We start from the raw sequence: 16,423 nt of genomic DNA, 5'->3' as shown, positions 1-16,423 counted from the left end.
TGCTTAACTCATTAACCTTCTTTCTACTTCTCCTGGACACGAGATATCATTTTTTCCAACTACGAAATGCTTCATTAAACATACCCACCATCATATGTGACTCTTCGTCTCCTCCATCTCTAAATAATTCTTCAGATTGTTCTTCTGATAGCTGCCTTTCTTTCAACAGAGAAACCGCTGGGTGACCCCAACGTATATGTCCAGAACTTTTCTCTCTGAAGCCCACTCAGTCTCCCCAGCTCCCATCTGGAGTCTGTCACAGTTGCCTCACATCAGCATAGCCCAGTCAGACCCCGTCACAGTTTGTGCTAGCTCTCACACGCTGCTAAAACGGATGACAGAAATGTTGTGAATGTTCAATGATGTGTGAGACGCATTAAGAAAGCAAGTGATTATGGGCCTCCCCTGATACCACACACCCCTGTGGTCTGCTTTCATTTGGCTAACAGCAATACTGAAATGAGCTCATGTTTGACTTTTGATAATGGGTTCTAAGCTGTCTATGGCACTCCCTTCCACACCAGATTAAGCCTTTGCAAGGCACTAACTTGTTCCACCGCGGATGTCAGAGTGTTAACAGTCAGAGGTTAGAACAGAGGTTAGAAGTTGAAGAAACCTTTGCCTCATCCAAAGCCTGAAAGGTTTTCTCTTCTGCTTTCTTCTGTTGTTGTTGTTGAGTGCCATCGAGTCAGGTCCGACCCATAGCGACCCTGTACAGGGTTTCCGAGGGTGTAAATCTTTACGGGAGTAGAAAGCCTCATCTTTCTCCCGCGGAGCGGCTGGTAGTTTCGAACCGCTGACCTTAAGGTTCGCAGCCCGATTCGTAACCACTACGCTACCAGAGCTCCTTCTGCTTTCTTCTAGAAGCTTATAATTATTTTTTACCAATTAGTTTGAAGTTCCTGATATATTTTGAGTGAATCTTTGTGTAAGGTGTCTTAGTTCATATTTTTGAGTGTGGACATCCAATTACATTGATGCCATTTATTAAAAAGGTTTTCCTTTTCCCATTGAATTGCCTGAACACCTTTGACAAAAATCAATTGATAATACATGTTAGGATCTATTTCTAGACGCAATTCTGTACCATTGGTCCATGTGCATATTGTTGTAGTTGGGTGCCACCAAGTTCATTCTAACTCATGGAGACGCCATGGGGTAGAACAGCTTCCATAAGATTGTCTGCATTGTAATCATCCTAGGAGTAGGTTTCTAGGTCTTTCTTCCACAGAGCCAATGGGTAGGCTCAAACTTCTCACATTTAGGTTTTCAACTTCATTGTCATGCCACCAGCCTACTAGTGACAAATCCCAGGGTACTTAGCACAGAACTTGGAAACCAAGTGACAATAAATATGTACTGATTGATGTAGGCACTAGGAGATGCGTGGAGGTTTTCAAGCACACAGAGCAAAGCCGGTTGCCTCATTACATTGACTTCATCATGAATTGATTGGCGGAGTTCCTGCAAGAAGATAGATATATTTCATTAAATGCATATATTAGCCACTGCAATTGCATACACTTTATTACTCAACCTGAAAATTGCAATCATTTATATTTTATATAAGCACTTTCTTGATGGAGCTCTTGCTCTTGAAAGGCTTGCAAATGCACCTCTGGTTTGTGATCTTTTAACTGTATCTCCACACGTATAAATGTGGTAGCTTATTTTATTTATTTATTTATTTTTACTGTTTAGAAGAAACAAATTACTAAAAGGCCAATCACACTGAAAGTTAAATGGCTTGTGAAGCCTTTATTTCTTCCTGGATTTATTTTTCCAATAGCCCTGGGAGATAAAATATTTCCATTTACTGCAACACAGAGATTGAACACAAAACTTCCCTGTAACTATTGTCAAAGGACAAAAAGCAAAACCTAATCCTGAGCACATGAATACAGGTAGGAGGGCCCACAATGACAGCCAGGCCCATTATTCCAATAAATTACTAGGAAACACCATAAAAATTCTAGTTAGAAAGTACAGGAGGACAGAACTGACTTAAAAGGAAAATGAAAAATCAAATAGTCCAATAGTTCACAAATTAAAAGGACAGACAATGCTGTCGATAAATTCACTTCAAAAAGATTTCTGATCTCAGAAATTTTTATTAGTGAAATCTTTTACCATTTTCAGGAATTTCAAAGCTTGCCAAGATACATTAGTTTTTCAAAGTTGAAAAATACAAGTTTGCAATTGTATGCAAGTAGCAGATACTGGTAGTGTAGTGGTTACGAATCGGGCTGCGAACCTTAAGGTCAGCGGTTCGAAACTACCAGTCACTCCGCGGGAGAAAGATCAGGCTTTCTACTCCCGTAAAGATTTATACCCTCGGAAACCCTATACAGGGTCGCTATGGGTCGGAACCGACTCTACGGCACTTAACAACAACAACAACAACAAGCAGATACTGGTGTCAAAGGCTGATGAATCATAGGGTGGAGGAGATAGTAGTAGATGAATCATAAGTCCAGAGGCAGCAGTAAGGGGTGAGGGCATCTCTTTTGGTGAGGTTGGGGCATCTGCTGGAGGGAAGAGGAGGAGCCACAAACGGGTGCCATGTACAGCCAGGCTGGGACAGGAGGCAGTCCCACTGCTGAGGGGAGTGGAGGTTCGGTCAAAGTGGTTGTTGTTGTTGTTAAGTTCTGTCAAGTTGATTCCGACCCATAGTGACCCTGTATAGGGTTTCTGAGGAGCAGTTGGTAAGCTTGAACAGCTGACCTTGCAGTTCAAATGGCTTTGTCGTCTGGTGCATTAAGAGAAAGCATCAAATTTGTACTCGAATGTTGACTGCAACTTTGCCTGCTGCCCTAAACTTGGCTATCAGACTCCAAAGATTAAAAAAATGAAACATCAAAAGGATCATTCTGGAGGAGTCACAAATGCCCTCAGTATTAATTATGAAGCATTCCCACCAGCCTGAAAGCCTCCATCATCACCCCTGTCCCCTTACCCAAGCTTGCAGAGTGGAAGCCCAGAACACAGAAAGCAGAAGAGAAACAAGTCTTCTGAACTTGGTGTTCTCTGACCAGAGGGATGCGGATGGCTTTTACATTCCCACCCCTGGGGCAAAGGGAGTTAGAAGATCACCCAGCCCAGGTTTGGAAATGTAGACAGGAAGGTTCCACTGCATAGAGGAGCTCAGGTAATGAGCTGATTCATCTACTTCTGCTTTTAGTGGACACGACATGCTGGGGAAGGTGGCAGAAAGGAGACAATGGTAGTCAGTACTCTCCCACTGTCTCATGTGGGAGTGACTCCTGGGTCAAGTGGACACTGTGTAGTGGGATGAGGCTGGAGTCACCTTGCCCATCCCCAGCCAGGTGGGCTGCCCACTGGGCAAGAGAATCCAAGTAGCAAAAGGATGGCAGGGTCAGAGTGAGAGGGTCTTAGAGGAAGCTGAGCCCCAGAGGCTCTCCAGAGCTGAGAAAGGATCATGAAGAACCCCTTGATATAGCCTCTCCAGGGTGTTCACAAGAGGTCCCAGAGAACAGAAGGTGACATCTACCACTCAAAGGATAGGTGCATGTGCCAGACAAGCAACAGCAGCAACCCACAAAGCATTTGACAGCAGTCAGGTGAGGGAGGGACACAGGTGTGTCCTTGTCCTTCCTACCCAAACACACCAGTGGAGTTAGGGAACCCAGGATGGGAGTGAAGAGAGGACCACACCTTTCCCACAGCAAATGGCTGGAGTCTCCTGGGGCCAGGGAGGTAGATGGGCATGGAGTTCCAAGTGAATTCATTGAACTTTTTTCATTTTAAAAAGCAACTGGAAGTCTGGGGGCCCTCTCAAGTCTCCGCCTAGTGGTAGGAGCAGGGATGTGGCAGTGCTGGGCAGTGAGCAGGAAACATTATAAGTATTTCATGCCTGCATCCCACCAAGTTTGTACCCCACCAGTTTATGCCCCACCGAGTTTGTGCTTCACAGAGTTTATACCCTACTGAGCTCATAAGCCTATGGTGACTATTTGAATGGGGAACGAAGTGGCCATGTAGACTGGGAAACAGATACTGGGTACTGTCTACAGAGCTGTGGGGTTTCCGCCAATAAATGGCAACACACAGAGAGAGATGAAACATCGCTGTGTGGCCTAAAACCATCATACAAACCATTTAGAATTCTGTTTTTTCCACCACGTAGAGCAACTTAAAGTTGGGTACCCATCATATCTAGTGTAGGCTTTCCATAGCTACGCCGAAGGGTCGCTCTAATGAGCCCTCAGACTCTCACAAGTTCCCATGAGTCTGAGTAAGCATCTGTGTGCACCTGTCAGCTGGGCCTCAGGTTTGCCTGAGGGTTTGGGGTCAGGCTGGTAAGGTGGGTGAGTGTGATCCCTTGGGTTAAGTTATGGCCACCCCTGACTCGCAGTGTGTGTCATCTGAGGCAGGCTGTAGATGAACAGCCCCACCACCTGCATTCTTCCATCACGCAGCATTGAAGGACAGTGTGATGTAAATGCAGCTTGAAGCTCCCACTCCCAACGGATACCCACCAGACCACAGTGTGGAGCAACCTGGAGCCTCCACCGGCCCAAAGGTCTGATGACAATTCTAAGACAGTCCCTGGAGTGGAAATAGCAAGGTGTTGGGTTCAGAGGGCTGTTCTACCATCTGATTCCCTTTCAGGCATATCCCTCTCTGCCTCTCCCCATGTCCACATCTGTGTGTTCCTCCCAGTATTGGATCAGACCATTAAAGCAAGTTCTTTACTTTATCTCTCTTGGCAGGATGGGAGCTGGGGAGATGTGCATCTCCCTGAAATCAGCCTATGACAATGTCCGTGTTTGAGTTGAGCATCTGAGCATCTATTTGTCAGCTAAAATCTACAAGTGAAAGGAAAGACAGGGAATATTTTGCTCAATTTAGAGTCGACTTGAATTTAATGGAGAATAAATGCTCCAAATTCAAACCTTTCAAGGGACAGTTTCCATTAAGCCCGGGCTCAGCTTCATTTCTGATCCGCTGTTGCAAGGAGTAACAGCTGTTAGGGCAGAGTAATGGCAACAGAATCACTGAGACCATAAACTTTCAAAAGAAAACGCTTTTCCAATGACCATGGGGACAAAGACTAGAGAGACTGATACAGTCCTCAAACCAGAGCATCTGCCCACAAGGTCCTCCAAAGTGCAGTAGGAGCCACCGCTCAGAGATGTCCCCAGGAACATTGTCTTGGCTCCCCGTAGGTGGCACAGCGTGTTTAATGGGGGAGGGGAGCATTTAAGAAGCAGAGAAGTGAACGGAGCAGGACTGGACACGCCCCAGCACGGTCAGCACATGGTGCGATGGAATGGTGCTCACAGGCTGACCCAAGATGTTCTCCAGTTCTTCAGGCACTCCCTTGTTCAGCTCCTGGGTCCAGCAAGTCCCACAGGCTTCTCCACAACCCAACAGGTGAGGCAGAGAGGAAGTAAAATTGCTGTACAAACAATGGTTCACTTCAAATGGTCAAGTGATTGTGATTGGATCTTAGCTGGAAGCGCCTCTGAGTCCTGTTTAACATCATAACAAAAACAGCCTTATGTGTTTATTGTTGGATGAAGCTGTGTTGGCAAGAACTCACAAGAACCTCTCTCTCTGTAGTTCCCCTGGAGCTTCAGCATTCGCTAATTGTTGCAGCAGCCTTATACAACACAACTACCACTAATAAAGCCCGTCAACTACTGACTGAATTGGAATGGCCCAGGGAAAAGTCAACAGATTTTGAACTCTATCTCATTTTCCTAGCGCACGTCTAACAGAGACGAGCTCACCACTTACAGATGTAACAGTCTGCCGCTGCAGAAAAGCTTCAGGATTTTCCTGAATCCCACGGACAAGCTCCACCAAAGAATGACTGCAGCTCCCATGAGGGTGGCAAGACCGAGGAGAGTCCTCCTGCTAATGAAGTGGAAAGAGCCCTATTTTCAGAACCTGTTTATGAAAGGATTCCCACAGGCGTCCCTTCAAAGTCCGCTGTAAATGATTATAAAGCACCAGTTAACAGCTCCTGAGTTTCTGGCTTCTACATCACTGATTGGGTCAGATGATGGGAATTCACTAAGGAGGATTGCTTTTACAAGAGTTCTTTTTAGGTAGAAAATTCAGGGGGAAGATGCCATTGCATAAACGTGTCTCACTGTACACAGACATAGTCAAACAGGGCAGCAGGTAACAGCCCAGGAGGAGAAGTGGGACTGCTGTGAACAGCTACTCCTCCTGCTGAGGACCAGGGGGCCCCTCAGGGCAATACCATCAAAGACACATTGAGAGATGTGGGAACTAGGAACAGCCAAGTGTCCAGGATCTGCTTTCTCTGGGTGACAAGCACAGAAATCTTTCAGAGCCCTCTCCGTTAAGTCAGTTCTGGCTCATAGCAGACCTGTACAGGACTTCTGAGGAGCAGCTGGTGTATTTGAACCACCATCCTTGCCATTTAAACTGACATTGTGGTGCATTGTCCCACAATGCCACATCCAGACTCCAGTACAGGCCTAGAAACCTCTTCTGAGCCAACCAACAAGATGGCGGACAAGACTTGATGCCTGTACACAGCCAGGTGTGGGCCACTGGGGGATATTAGGGTGCTCTCTGCTGAAAAACTCTACTGCCCATGAGTCTATTTCAACTCATAGTGGCCCTGTTAGAGTAGAATTGTCCTATAGGGTTTCCAAGGAAGAAGCAGATTACCAGGTTTTCCTCCCAGGAAATAGCTGGTAGGTTTAAACCTACAACATTTTGGTTAGCAACTGAGACCTTAAACACTGTTGTTGTTGTAAAGTGTCACTGAGTCGATTCTGACCCATAGCGACCCTGTATAGGGTTTCCAAGGAGCAGCTGATGAGCTTGAACTGCTGGCCTTGCAGTTCTAACAGCTTTGCAGTCTGGTGCATTAACCCACAGCACCACACCAGGCCTCCTGCCAAGAAAACAGCAGTAGACACCAACCTGTTTCTGTTGAGTCGATTCTGACTCATAGTGACCTATAGCATAAAGTAGAGCTGCCACACAGGGTTTAAGCGTAGTGATTATGAATCGGGCTGCAAACCTCAAGGTCAGCAGTTTGAAACTACCAGCTGCTCCACAAGAAAAAGATAAGGCTTTCTGCTCATGTAAAGATTTACAGCCTCGGAAACTGTGTTCAGGGTCGCTATGGGTCAGAACCGACTTGACAGCACTTAACAACAACAAACATCTATAGAAGCAGACTTCCGACACTTCAAGGTGACTTCAAACCAGTGACTTTTTGGTTAACAGTCAAGACATTTACCACTGCTCCACCAGGGGCCTAGATAATGAGAGAAGCCTTCACTGGCCTGAAGGCTCCAAAGTCTCAAAGTTTTCTGGTATGGCACTATAGAATCAGCACTTGACTTCGAACCATAATATCCGCAGTTCAGACCCACCAGCAGCTCCTCGGAAACCCTATACAGGGATACTATGAATTGGAACTAGCAACGGTACTTAACAACTTCCCTGCAGAAAATCTTGATTCACTTTCACTTTAAGAAGCGAAAAATTCCTAGAAGGAAGTGAGGAAAAGTATCTGAGTAAATAAGGCAGGAGGGAAGGAAGCCTGAGAACATGGGCTGAGCTATACCTCAGGCCAAGGAACTCTGGTAGTGAAGCGGTTATGAATCGGGCTGCTAATGGTCGGCAGCTCAAAACTACCAGCTGTTCTGCAGGAGAAAGATGAGGCTTTCTGCTCCTGTAAAGATTTACAGCCTGGGAAACCCTGTAGACTCCATAGTACTTAACAAGAACATACCTCAGGCCATTCAGCTTTCTCCTCCCAGTTTCTCAACCAACTCACAAGAAAACAAGAGAATCAAAGCCGGGCCTTTTCCAGCTCTTCGATATGTCCTGTAACTGTGTTAATTGCTGAGTTGCAAATATAATTCCCCAGCTGATGGATGGTAGACTTGAAAATGTGCCACGTTCCTTTGCAGAAAAAGCAATGAAGGTCCCAGTCACTGCGGCACAGTGGACTACAGCTCTGGGGCCTCTCCAGCAGGTAAGAGTGATGTCCAGGTACCCCATTGCTGTCTACCTTTTGTAGACACCAACAGGCATGTCCATGGGCCCCTGGGCTTGGGAACCAGCATGTTTGTTTATTACATGGTCTCATAGATGCAAATTAGCTTTCATCATTCATAAAGGATGAGAGGGTCAGGGGCCATCCAGAATTATTTTCCACCATAAATTGGCATGGAAATCAATTCTCCTTCTGCCGTCACTTGACAAACTTTGATTCAGAAGCAGGTGGCCATCTGCATGTGTTTACTCAAGGCTGACAGCTTGGACTTGCTGCTGTCTAAGTACTGGGTGTCTCTGAGGATACACACTCAACAGCAATGCACTGATGCCGTGATTTACCTGGAAAACCACCTCTTCTCATTAGTGGAACTGGAAATGAAACGAGACTGGAACCACTACTCAGTGTGTCTGCAAGCAGCTCAACAAACATCTCCAGTGACAAGCCTCAACCTGAGTGTGACTGCCTGGGACTTGCCTGCCTCTTGGCCACTGAGCACAGTGACCAGGCCAAAGCTGCTGCCAGCATCCTAGTCCAACCAAGGTCAAGGACAGAAGACCCTTGTCCATTTTAAATAACCATGTATAATATTCCAGGTTCCTCACTGCATCTTCACGGCACTTTCCTCCATCACTTCATCCCAACGATCATGAAAGTGTACTGACATAGTGATTTGATTAATGTCTGCCCCTCCACCATCACCCCCTCCACCAGAAGACATTCTCCTTACAGCAATGAGAAAGAGGAAGCCCTTTCATGTGATGGACAGACAGACATAGGAGCAGCAGCAATGGCTCAGACGGGGTGATTGTGAGGATGGTGCAGGAGGACTGGACAGTGCTTCCTTCTGTGGTGTGTGGGGTCGCTTTGAGTTGGAACTGACTCGATGGCACTGAATCACAACCACAACCACATGTTGAGGGGTGGATCTCATTTACCCAGTGCCAGCATCAAACAATAATTATACCAGTTGTCATTGGTCAATGCTTATGGAGACTCCTGTATGCCTAAGGACTGTACTCCACAGGATGTCTGATGGCTCAGAAGGAAGGCCTGGGGATCTACTTCTGAACACCCTACAGAGCACAGTTCTCCTAGGTGGGGTCACCAGGAAACCAAGTTGACTCAAAGTCAACTGGTTATTAGTCAGATGGCCTAGATGACCTCCTGCTGGCCCGCTGATGTGTCTACCCTGCAGACTTTCGTGGAGTGAGGAAAAGTCTCTGGTCCTGCTGGCCTTGTAAATGCCCACAAGTCTGCCCAGGTTCTGGATCAGCACCTCGTCTACTCATGCTGAGCCTCCCAAACACCACTCTCACCACTGAGCCGCTTAAGATATGGCTTTCACATGAAAAAAAGATGGAGTCCTCAGTGAGACCAGCACTTAATAGTCACAAGGAAGGAATCACAGTTCTAGTAACACACCAGCCTTGAGAACTTAATAATAGGAGGTTAATAACCATCAAATACCATGATCCGTTCTCCTAAGGGACTGAAGAAGCAATTCCAGCTGCTCACAAGGAATCGCCAGCTTCTGGAAGGAACCGGGATAGAGCAGAGATATAATGCCACATACACACACACACACGTACGCGATGCTGATGTGTGTCTCAAGCGGAGACCTCTGGTGGAGCTGTATGTAAGACACACATTTTCAGATATTTCAAAATCTCTTTAGGTTACAACACAAACCAAACCCAAATATAAAACTGGACACGCTGGAAGAACAGCAATCGTTATTATAAAGCCAATATCAAAAACATGTTAAAGGGTCACAATAGATAGGCCCTGGAAAAATGAGAGAAAAACCATATGGAACAGGATTTCAAATTTCTAAAGGAAGAAAAAAATAATCAGACCTCAGGACTGATGAGTACACTAACTCCCTGAGAACACTGCCCAGAGAATGTCTTCAAACCTAGAGCCAGAGCGTGCCCACAAATAACAAATTGGCTCAAAAAATAATGAATATCACCCAGAAGCACTGTTGTTGTTGTTAAGTGCCTTAAAGTCGGTTCCGACCCATAGCGACCCTGTACAGGGTTTCTGAGGGTGTAAGTCCTTACAGGAGTAGAAAGCCTCATCTTTCTCCCACGGAGCAGCTGGTAGTTTCGAACCGCTGACCTTAAGGTTCACAGCCCAATTCGTAACCACTACGCTACCAGAGCTCCTTAGTACTGTGGGCTTCTTAAAAACACCTACATGAGACCAGTTAACGCAAAGAAGAGAAGGTAAACAGGCAGGACACCTAGATGAAGGAAAGCCGAACAGAAATCATGAGAAAAACCACACATAATGATGAATAAAACCAGTGTCACTGAACTATCCGTGTAAAAATGGTTGAGTGGAAACCTACATTGCTGTGCAAAGCTTCACCGAAAATACGATTTGTTGGTGTTATTGTTGTTGTCAGGTACCATTGAGTCAGTTCCAACCCATTGCGACCCTACATAGCACAGAACAAAACCCTGCCCAGTCCTGCACCATCCTCACCATTGCTGCTGTCACTGTGCCAATCCACCTCGTTGGGGGGTCTTTCTCTTTTTCATTGACCCTCCACTTTACCAAGCATGATGCCCTTCTCCAGGGACTGGCCCCTCCTAATAATATGGCTAAAGTATGAAAGATGAAGTCTGGTCATCCTGGCTTCTAAGGAGCACTCTGGTTGTACTTCTTCCAACACAGATTTGTTTATCCTTCTGGAAATCCATGGTGCTTTTAATATTCTCCTCCAACACCATAACTCTTATGCATCAATTCTTCTATGGTCTTCCTTATTCATTGTCCAACTTTCACATGCATATGAGGTTATTGGAAATACCATGGTTTGGGTCAGGAGTACCTTAGTCTTCAGTGACATCTTTGCTCTCAAGTATTTTAAAGAGGTCTTGTGCAGCAGATTTGCCTAATGCAATATATCTTTTGATTTCTTGACTGCTGCTTCCATGAGTGCTGATTGTGGATCCAAGCAAAATGAAGTTTTGACAACTTCAGTCTTTTCTCAATTTACATGGATGTTGTGTATTGGCCCAGTAGTAAGGAATTTAGTTTCCTTTAAATTACGATGAAATCCATAATGAAAATTGTGATCTTTTATCTTTATCAGTAAGTATTTTAAATCATCTTCATTTTCAGCAAGCAAGGTTGTATCGTCTACATATCACAGGTTATTAATAAGTCTTCCTCATTATTGTCAAAATGCAACAAAATACTTCAAAAAAGTGGAGCTGTTTTACTCTGAATTGGTTCCAGGTTTCTATGTAGTTCCCAACAAGTCCAAACAAAAGGCTTCCAGAGGCTGGAGTGTGGAGGGGAGCCGTCTGCTGCTCTGAGCACTGCATTGTCGACCTCCCTGTGGCTGATGGGTGCCTCTTTTCCATCAGTGACAATCTTTTCCAACTCCCTGGCACCAAGTTTACTCTGCCTGCCCACCCCTCCACCCACAGAGGAGGATTGATCCTGGTGTTTATGAGACACAACAACAAAGAAACCAGGGATCCAAACCAAGCAGGACTCTCACTTCCAAAGCCACAGCCACACTTCGGCATTGTCACCTGGACCCTGTGGCCCTAAGATCCAGTGGCCCTCTCTGGGGCAGAGCATGCTCTGAGGGTACCTGGACATGGAGAAGGAAGGGCTCACAGGGGACAGTGTCTTGGTACCAGTGTCCCTGTGACCTGGGTGAGTTACTGGGCAGAGTAAGTGAGACTGCAGATGGCTGGCTGGCTGTTTGAGACAAACGTTTGTGTGATGAGATGACATGTTCAAAACTGAAACCCTCTTAGCTGCAAGATGCAGGTAGGTGTATTTGATAGAAAATGTCATGTTTTGTGTTCAGTCAGGAGGAGATCTTGCACACACACCACATAAAGCTTAAGCACACATGCACAACACACAAACCCACATACATGTACTCATTAAATGCACCTACATAGACAAAACTCCTGTTCAAATACATGTGTGACATATATGCATGTACATGTAAGACACATGTCCACATACCATATACAATACACCTACATATGCATATGTACACATAAATAAAGCATGCGCTCACATACATGCACACAATTTATACTCATGTGCACACATTCATATATACAGGAGCCCAGGTGGGAAAGTGGGTTGCACATTGGGCTGCTAAATACAAGGTCAGCAGTTCAAACCCACTAGCTGCTCTAAGGGAGAAAGATGAAGCTTTCTGCTCCTATAAATATGCACAGCCTCAGGACCCTGTACAAGGTCACCATGAGTTGGAGCTGACTCCGTGGCCCAAAACAACACATACGTACATACTTGGGTAGAGCAGAGACAGATAAACACACACAAACATGACATGCATTTATACACACACATTTACATACCTGTGCAGAGCAGAGACAGACATGAACATGATGTACATGCATGCACATGTATATGTGCGAACATGCACATACAGCACACGTATGCACCTATACAACTCTGGGCAGAGAAGAGACCAACATAAACACATGCTATATGCATACATGCATACATATAACACACATACATGTACACAATGGGCAGAGCAGAGAAAGACATATACACACACATCGTTGTTGCTACCTGTGCCCTCCAGTGGGTTCTGACTCATAGTGAGGCTTTATAGGGTTTCCAAGGAACGACATTTGAGTTTGAACAGCTGATCTTGTGATTCATACCGACCTTGCGGTCCAGTGCTTATCCTACAGCGTCACACCAGGACTCCACATGCACACCTACACCTACACACACACACACACACACACACACACACACACACGTATATAACTCACATACACAGCACACACATACACAGACATGGGCAGAGCAGAGACAGACACACACATACCAAATAGAAGTTGAAATGGAAGTTTTTCCCCAGCAGATCCCTGAGAAACTCTAGGCAGAAATTTATAACACCCTTAATGGGAAAGTTTCCAGCAGTTCCCTGTCATCGCTTCCGCGCTGTGTTGGGTGTCGCTGCGCCTATGAGCCGTGCTAGATGGATGGAGTGCAACCAGCAGGACAAGCCAGGCTGCACATGCCATCCATCAACAGTGGGGACAAGCTGCCTGGTGGCCTAGGGAGCACCCCATCTTCGGAAAGTCCTCAGTCCCAGGCAAAGGGAGGCACAGAGCAGCAGAACAAAGTGCCCAGAGGCCCTAGACATGGAATTGGGGTGTTAGAACCACTGTCACCTCTAACAAGAGCATGTACCATCTCTAGGGGACATCCAGGGCCCATGGTCCTAGCAGAAAACTACCAAGTACTTGCCTGCAAATTGGCTAACACTGACCAAATGGACCATCATGACCTTGCCCTGAGCAGCCCCAAGTAGTCCGCAATGTGTCCTTCAGCACCATTCTCATTCAAGGACATTCCTTAGAACAGGGGAGAAGTGCCCAGTGTTCACAGGCCTGCAGAGAGACCCAGAAGCAGGAGGTCTGTGGACATGGGGACACTGTGAGTCTAGCTACAGCATGTGGGCTCTGTCGGGTCTTCATACATTTGCTTTTGTGTCCCTTGGAACTTGTAAGTGGACACCATCAATTCAACTCTAACATGTTCTTGCCTTTTGCAAATACCGACTATTTAATGAAATGCTTGCATCGCTCCTAAATGCATCAAATAAATTCTAACTCAAAAGACCTCCCACACTCTCCATCACCCACATTAACTGCTCAGGAACCGGAAATAGTGACTACTGCTTCTTTCTTCCTCTCAAATTTGCGTTCCTCCTCCTTCTCCCACAGAATTTTATCCAGTGGAGTCAATGTTTCTGCTTGAATAATGGTGTTGTTCATCATCTACCATACCTCTCTGCACAAGGATGCCTGATCTGTATATGGGCACACAGCATGCCATACCTATTCCAGCAGTGTCCCGGCACATACGCATCTGTGGTCCCACAAGATTTGGGGTCATTCAGCGTTTTTTAAACAACAGATTCTGCCTTTGTTTATTATCTCCTCCTAATGGATTAACATTGTGAAGAATGGGACTCTATAACACATCATCGTGCTCTTGAGGAACCTGTATATAGACCAAGAGGTGGTCAGTACAACAGAACAGTGGACCACTGAGTGGTTCACAATCAGAAAAGGTGTGTGCTAAAGTTGTATCCTTTCACCATACTGCTCCAATCTGTATGCTAAATAAATAGTACAAGAAGCTGGATTGTGTGAAGAAAAACATGGTGTCAGGATTGGAGAGAGATTCACTAACAACCTGTTATATACAAATAACACAACCTTGTTTGCTGAAAGTGAAGAGGATTTGAAACATTTACTGATGAAGGTCAGAGGCTACAGTCTTCAGTCTGGATTGTACCTCAATGTAAAGAAATCAAAGATCCTCATCACTGGACCATTAAATAGCATCATGATAAATAGGTAAAATATTGACGTCGTCAAAGTTTCATTTTGCTTGGATCCATAGTCAGTGTTCATGGAAGCAGCAGTCAAAGAATTAAGCAGTGTATTGCAATAGACAAATCTGTTGCAAATGACCTCTTTAAGGTATTCAAGAACAAAGATGTTACTTGGAGGAGTAAGTTTCATCTGGCCCAAGCTATGGTATTTTCAGTTAGTTAACTCATATGCATGTGAAAGTTGGACATTGAATAAAGAAGACCACAGAAGAATCTATGCATTTGAATTATGGTGTTGGCAAAGAATATTGAAAGTGCCATGAACTTGAAATTAAACAGCCAGAATGCTCCTTAAAATCAAGGATGGCAAGATTTCATCTCTCATACTTTGGACATGTTCTCAGAAAAGACAAGTCTCTGGAGAAGGATAACAAGTTTGATCAAATGGAGGGTCCGTAAAAAAGAGAAAGACCCTCAGTGAGAGGGGCTGACACAGTGACAACAACAATGGGCTGAAACACAACAATTGTGAGGATGGAGCAGGGCCAGGCTCAATAGGAATCTGAATCAACTCAGACATCTCGAAACAACGAGACTCCAAGCCCAGAGAGAGACCTGTAGCATTGGCCCATACGTAGGTACAAGCCTGTGAGGAAGAGGGCCTGCCTCTGGGTGCAGACTCCTAGGTAACAGGTAACAGGTAGCTACAGGGGGTGCAGGGCTGGGGTTGTTCCTGCTGCTCACAGGAGTTCACTTCTTCTTCCTCAGCTCCCGCCCTCATCCTCCCAGTCACTGCACACTCCTTTCTCCAGCCTTTCCACCAGCAGGTTCAACAGTAGCAGTGGCAGCATGGGCAACCAGGGTGACCACATGTGGACTCCCATGATATGGTATTCACACAACATCCAAATTGCATATGTCCAATATCACAGGTATTAAGCAATGAATACCTGTATGTGTTTTCCCCCAGTCTGTCTCTCACCAGGTGTGGGAATCATCTGGACACACCACACAGCCTCTCTGGCACAGGGTAACCATCAGTCTACTGCACCTTTGTTGTTGTTGTTAAGTGCCGTCGAGTCGTTTCTGACCCATAGTGACCCAGTACAGGATTTCCAGCTGCACATTTAGGACTTCCTACATCACAGGAGATAAAGCCTGCACAGCCCATAGTCTAGGGCCAGGTGGTAAGTAGCTGCTTTTGTGGTCATAGCAGACAGTTCTCAAAACTTCCTGGGGATTAGGTGCCACGTGCCCCTTGTGCCAACCCAGAAGCAGTCGTTGGACTGGCATCGTTTTCACTGACAGGTATCACTGGGCAGTCTGCAAGGCCTGACTTAGGAGAAGGGACTCAGCAGGGAGTCAGACACAACTGAAGAAATATCCTTGGCACCTGCTCAGCCAGGGCATGACAGTGCCTCAGGGGGAACCCAAGGCTCTCGAGATCCGCCAGGCTCTGATCCGCCTGCCCCTCCAGGACACACACACAGCATGTCTGCTGCAGAGCTCCAAGGCCTCCGGCTGGAAACCCAGATGTTTAGAGCAGGCCTTGGACAGTGGGCTCCAGGGAGATGTTTTCAGCCCTCCACTTCTCAGCTCCATTGCGCCCTAGACGGGCAGCCAAACATTTACCACATAATTATAGTTTACGACCAGTCATTTTGCTTCTGGAGTAAAATGCAGTCAAGGCAGTGGCTTCCTATGAAGAGGACATGATCTGTTTGTCATGAATGGGCTGAAGGCAGAATGTCCGGCCATGCCCAGCCCAAAGACTGGTCCCTCCCAGGTAGAACTGACTTCATGTAACTGGATTCTCAAGTCTTATTTGTTAAATGACACAGAATCGCCACTAATAACAATGTTGTTGTTGTTAATACCATCAAGTTGGTACCATCTCATAGTGACCCTGTGAACAACAGAAAAAAACATTGCCTAGTCCTGAGCCAACCTCACTATTGTTGCTATGTTTGAGCCCATTGATGCTGACACTTGGTCAATCCACCTCGCTGGGATCTTTCTCTTTTTCTCTGACCCTC

Source organism: Chrysochloris asiatica, unplaced genomic scaffold, assembly GCF_000296735.1.
Source record: "Chrysochloris asiatica unplaced genomic scaffold, ChrAsi1.0 scaffold00105, whole genome shotgun sequence".
NCBI classification, from domain to species: domain Eukaryota; kingdom Metazoa; phylum Chordata; class Mammalia; order Afrosoricida; family Chrysochloridae; genus Chrysochloris; species Chrysochloris asiatica.
This window is presented reverse-complemented; position numbering follows the sequence as displayed.